Below are 6,000 nucleotides of genomic sequence, written 5' to 3' on the forward strand. Positions count from 1 at the left end.
CCCAATCTTTTGGTACCGGTTGAGACCTGATTTGTGACCTAGGATGTGATCTATTCTGGAGAATGTTCCATGGGCACTAGAGAAGAATGTATATTCCGTTGCTTTGGGATGGAATGTTCTGCATATGTCTGTGAAGTCCATTTGGTCCAGTGTTTCATTTAAAGTCTTTATTTCCTTGTTGATTTTTTGCTTCGATGATCTGTCCATTTCAGTCAGGGGGGAGTTAAAGTCCCCCACTATTATTGTATTGTTGTCAATGTGTTTCTTTGCTTTTGTTATTAATTGCCTTATATCATTGGCTGCTCCCATGTTAGGGGCATAGGTATTTACAATTGTTAGATCTTCTTGTTGGATAGACCCTTTAAGTAGGATATAGTGTCCTTCCTCATCTCTTATTACTCTTTGTTTTAAAATCTAATTTGTCTGATATAAGGATTGCCACCCCAGTTTTCTTTTGGTGTCCATTAGCATGGTAAATTGTTTTCCACCCCCTCACTTTCAATGTGCAGGTGTCTTTGGGTCTAAAATGAGTCTCTTGCAGACAGCATATCGATGGGTCTTGTTTTTTTATCCAATCTGATAGCCTGTGTCTTTTGATTGGGGCATTTCGCCCATTTACATTCAGGGTAACTATTGAAAGATATGAATTTAGTGCCATTGTATTGCCTGTAAGGTGACTGTTACTGTATATTGTCTGTGTTCCTTTCTGATCTATGCTGCTTTTAGGCTCTCTCTTTGCTTAGAGGACTCCTTTCAATATTTCTTGGAGGGCTGGTTTCGTGTTCGCAGATTCCTTTAGTTTTTGTTTGTCCTGGAAGCTTTTTATCTCTCCTTCTATTTTCAATGACAGCCTAGCTGGATATAGTATTCTTGGCTGCATATTTTTCTCATTTATTGCTCTGAATAGATCATGCCAGTCCTTTCTGGCCTGCCAGGTCTCTGTGGATAGGTCTGTTGCCAATCTAATGTTTCTATCATTATAGGTTACATATCTCTTCTCCCGAGCTGCTTTCAAGATTTTCTCTTTGTCTCTGAGACTCATAAGTTTTACTATTAGATGGCGGGGTGTTGACCTATTTTTATTGATTTTGAGAGGGCTTCTCTGTGCCTCCTGGATTTTGATGCCTGTCTCCTTCCCCACATTAGGGAAGTTCTCTGCTATAATTTGGTCCAATATGCCTTCTGCCCTCCTCTCTCTTTCTTCTTCTTCTGGGATCCCAATTATTCTAATGTTGTTTCGTCTTATCGTATCGCTATCTCTCGAATTCTGCCCTCGTGATCCAGTAGTTGTTTATCTCTCTTTTTCTCAGCTTCTTTATTTTCCATCATTTGGTCTTCTATATCGCTAATTCTCTCTTCTGCCTCATTTATCCTAGCAGTTAGTGCCCCCATTTTTTGATTGTACCTCATTAATAGCCTTTTTTATTTCAACTTGGTTAGATTTTAGTTCTTTTATCTCTCCAGGAAGGATTTATCTAGTAACTTCCATGTTTTTTTCAAGCCCAGCTAGGATCTTTAAAATCATGATTCTGAATTCTAGTTCCGACATCGTACTAATGTCCGTATTGAGTAGGTCCCTGGCAGACGGTACTACCTCTTGTTATTTTTGTTGAGGTGACTTTTTTCATCTTGTCATTTTGTCCAAATGAGAATAGATGAATGAGAGAACAAAATGCTAACAGGTTAACAACATCCCCAGAAAATGTACTCTAAACAAATCAGAAAAGACCTGAAACCAGGGGAAAAGAAAGGGAAAGAAAGAAAAAAGAAAAGAAAAAGAAAACGTTAAAAACAAACAAAACAAAAAAACAATATGATCAAATATGATCAGGCTAGTGCATAGATCAGTGCCACACACTAGCTTTTGGGCATATTTTGGTCTGTTAGAAAAAAGTGCCTCCTAAATTTTAAAGGAAGAAAGACATATATGTCCAAAATAAGAGTTGATACAATGAAGGGATGGAAGATGACTGTAAAGATGAAAATTATAAAAGATTTTATAAAAGGAATTGATAAGATAAGAAGTTGTTTGAAAAAAGAAAGAAGATTTAAAAAAAAAGATGAAAAAAGAAAAGGGAGAGAATGTGATCAGGCAGGAGACTAGAACAAAGCCATACACTAGTGATTTAGGGTATTTTGATCTGTTAGGAGAAACTGTATCTCAAAATTTTAAAGAGAGAACAACTTATATATATATGCCAAAAGTAAGGGTAACTACTATGAAGGAATAAAATATGACTCTAAAAATGAAAAATAAAAAATGTTTTTTTTAAAAAGGGATTGATAAGATGTTGGTTGAAAAAGGGAAAAAGAGAAATAAAAAAAAAACAGTTAAAAAATTTAACTTTGAAAAGCTAATGAATCATGGTAAAAAAAGCCATGAATTCTATGTGCAGTATTCCCCTAGCGCTGGAGTTCTCCCGTTCTCCTTGATCGGTAAACTTGGTCTTGGCTTGCGGGCTGTTTGTGCTGATCTTCTGGGGGAGGGGCCTGTTGCTGTCGTTCCCAAATGTCTTTGCCGGAGGCGGAATTGCCCCGCCCTTGTCAGTCCCAGCTAAGCAAGCTGCTTGGGTTTGCTCTCAGGAGCTTTTGTTCCCTGCAAGCTCTAGGTACAGCTTTGGAGGACCACGGTGAAAATGGCGGCCTCCCAATCTCCACCCAGAGGAGCTGAGAACTCGGGGCCCCACTCCTCAGTGTGCCCCCAGAGAAAGGCAATCACTCCCGTCTCCCTGGTCTCCAGCCACAGTCCGTGCTCACCCGGCCTGTGACCGAGCGTTTCTATCTCTGGCACCCGACCCCGTGTGGAGTCTCCAAACCAGCAGATACCTGCGGTGTGCTCCTGCGCCGCTCCTCCCGGGGGAGGAAGGGGAGTTTCCCCAGCTTTGCCGCTTGTTGGGTCCCTGCTGGGGGACCAGTGGCCCGACTGGGCCGCGGATCAGAGTTTATGGCAACCCCGAGCTGAGAACCCGCGCCTCAGCTCCGTCTCTGCAGCCGGCATCCCTGCTCTGATACCTGGGAGCTCTGCTGCACTCAGGCACCCCCGGTTTTTCTGTGACCCCGAGGGTCCTGAGACCACACTGTCCCGCGAGGGTTCCACCCCCAACTTAGCCACTAGAGCGACGTCCCTCAGCGGAGCCGACTTCTAAAAGGTCCGATTTTGTGCTCCGCGGCTCTATCACTTGCCAGAAGTGGCCGACAGAGGCCCCCCCCCGCCGTCTATCCTCCCGAATATCACCTCGGATTCACTTCTCCGCAGGTCCTACCTTCCAGAAAGTGGTCGCTTTTCTGTTCAGAGAGTTGTTGCTATTCTTCTCTTCGATCTCCTGTTGAGTTCGTAGGTGTTCAGAATGGTTTGATCCCTATCCAGCTGAATTCCTGAGACCAGATGAAATCTAGGTCTCCTACTCCTCCGCCATCTTGCTCCCTTCCAGGTTCTGTAACATTTTGATTGTGTTTCATAAGTCCTGTAAGTTTTCCTTACTCTTTTCCATTCTTTTTAACTTTTGCTCCACTGACTGGATAATTTCAAATGTCCTGGATTCTAGGTCATTGATTCTTTATTTTGCATGGTGGAGTCTTCTTTTGAAGGTCCCTACTGAATTCTTCATTTCAGTCATTGTATTTTTCAGTTCTAGGGTTTTGTTGGATTTCTTTTGATGGTTTCTATTTTTTGTTGTTGTTGTTGAATTTCTCATTTTGTTCATGCATTGTTGTCTTAAGTTTATTTAGTTGTCTGTGTGTTCTTGCAGTTTACTTCTTTAATAAGATTATTCTGAATTCTTTGTCTGACATTCATAGTTCTCCATTTCTTTAGGATCAGTTATTAGAGTTTTATTAGTTTCCTTTGGTGATGTCATGTTTACCTGATTTTTGTGATTCCTGATTTTTTTATGTTAGTATCTGCATATGGAATAAGTGATCTCCTTTCCAGACTTTACTAGTTCACTTTGGCAGAGATAGTTTTTCACCAGCCAACTCAGTTTGGGTTTCTGGACATGTCTGCTGTCATGTCCTTGGACAAGTGAGGCTTGTTATTAGGGCCTATTTTAGGGCAAAGCCACTGATTGAACTCTGAGATTAGGGGTTTGGTGCTAGTGGCTGAGAACAGTTGGGTAGGATTGTTGGCTTAGTTATCTCCCCAAATGAGACTGTGGGATGGGTCTGCGGTTGCCTGGGTTCTCTAGTCAGGTTTACTAGATGTGATCTCTGCTCAATTCAGCCCACACTCTAAGTTCCCTGGCTAAAAGGTGTCACTAGCTTTGCTCTGCAGATGGTCAGCTCTGCATGCCAGAATATCTGCTCAAGTGTTGTGGCGCTATGCAGGTTTTTGGTATTCCAGCTAGATTTTATGGTTAGGTGGACAAGGAGCTATGCTCAGCAGTGGGTGGGGCTATGAATGAACTCCTGCCTGGGCAGAATACAAGGTCCAGCTCCAAACAGTCTTCCAGGTGTTCCTGGTCAGGCTTTCTTGTCAGAAGGGGCTGGGAGCTACACTCAGCAGAGTGTGTTGGGTGGGACTGAGGACTATGAATTAGTTCCACTACTAAGCAGAGCATGGGAAGTAGCTCCAGGCCAGAAGGGTTCTTTGTGGCATTAAATCAAGCCAACTTGCTCCCCAAATTTGCTGACTGAATGGTGCCTCTGGCTTTGATCTGCAGATGATCAGGTCTGCCTGCTATACTCTCTGCTCAAGTGTTATTGGGCTATACAGCTTCTAGGTGTTCTGGACAGGCTCTCTGATCAGGTGGGGCTGGGAGCTACATTCAACAGTAGCCTGGGATATGACTCAGCTCCCATGCTTGGGGTAGAAGCAGACCAGGCTCCAGGGCCATATAGAACATTTATTGAATGACTGAAGAAGGAACAGGGACTCAGGGCTGGTTTTCCTCTCAGTTCCTCCAGGATTTTACTTAACCTCATCTTCTCTGCATCCCTGGCGCAGCTCAAACAACAACCCACATGCTTCACTTCAACTGTACCAACAATTTCAGTTGTGTGAGACTTTATTTCCATATTTCTTTTCTTTCACTATAAGGGAAAATCCTAGGTTTTTCAAGCCCTGGTACAAAGGTTGCCTAATCAGAAGCCATTCCATTTAATTTCCAGCATTTCTATCTTTTCCAGTCCAACTCTCTATGGGTAGTTAAGTTCCATGACACCTTTGAATTCTGTGAAGTCACAGACTTCATCAGTATCTGGCACAGTGCTGCCATTTCACCAGGCAGGAGGTTTAGGAAAGACAGAGAAGCAGAACATCTCCAGAGCCTTGGAGTGTGTAAACAACAACAACAACAAAGCATGTGCTTTTCACACCATGAGGTGTGTGATGGTTTATTCCTTAGAATGCAGGACTTCTTATATTGGTCATTAGAACCCTGGTTAGTGCCCCAGGAGGGTTGTGTCCTGAGGGAGAAGGATCCCTTATGATAGGGAAGGCTGGATGTGGTCAGACACCCCATCAACTTGGGGAACTCAGATTCAGAAGGTTTCAGAGATCCTCACTTCATAATCCCTTGATCTAAGGGCTCAGAAATGTTGGGAGAGTCTGGGATCAAAATCTCTCAATAGGAAGATCATGGGGTTGTACTGAAACATACCTGTGTGACTCAGAAGACTGTCTTGCTAAGCTCAGACAGAAAAGATCCAAGGAGGACAAGAGAACTCTTCTCAGGACATACACAACAGAGTGAGGAGGATGAGCAGATCATACCAGGGAGTGAGAGATCAGAATGAATTGAGACTATTGAGGAGAGTGGAGGGACAGCAAAGGGTCCCTTAACATTGCATGGGAGCAAGGAGAACAAGGGCTGCATAGATTCACTGGAATGTCTGGCAGAGAACCATCCTCCAATTGCAAAGGGCATCAGTCAGTCCACATAGGAAGAATGAGCTAGGCACCACCGAGCAGCTGTGCATGTGGGTTCCTGACCCAGAACTCACTGGCCAGGGCATGGTGTGACCCCAGAGATGACATCATGCATCTGCACAGGTCATCTGAGA

The sequence above is a fragment of the Zalophus californianus genome, chromosome 15, assembly GCF_009762305.2.
Source record: "Zalophus californianus isolate mZalCal1 chromosome 15, mZalCal1.pri.v2, whole genome shotgun sequence".
Taxonomy (NCBI): domain Eukaryota; kingdom Metazoa; phylum Chordata; class Mammalia; order Carnivora; family Otariidae; genus Zalophus; species Zalophus californianus.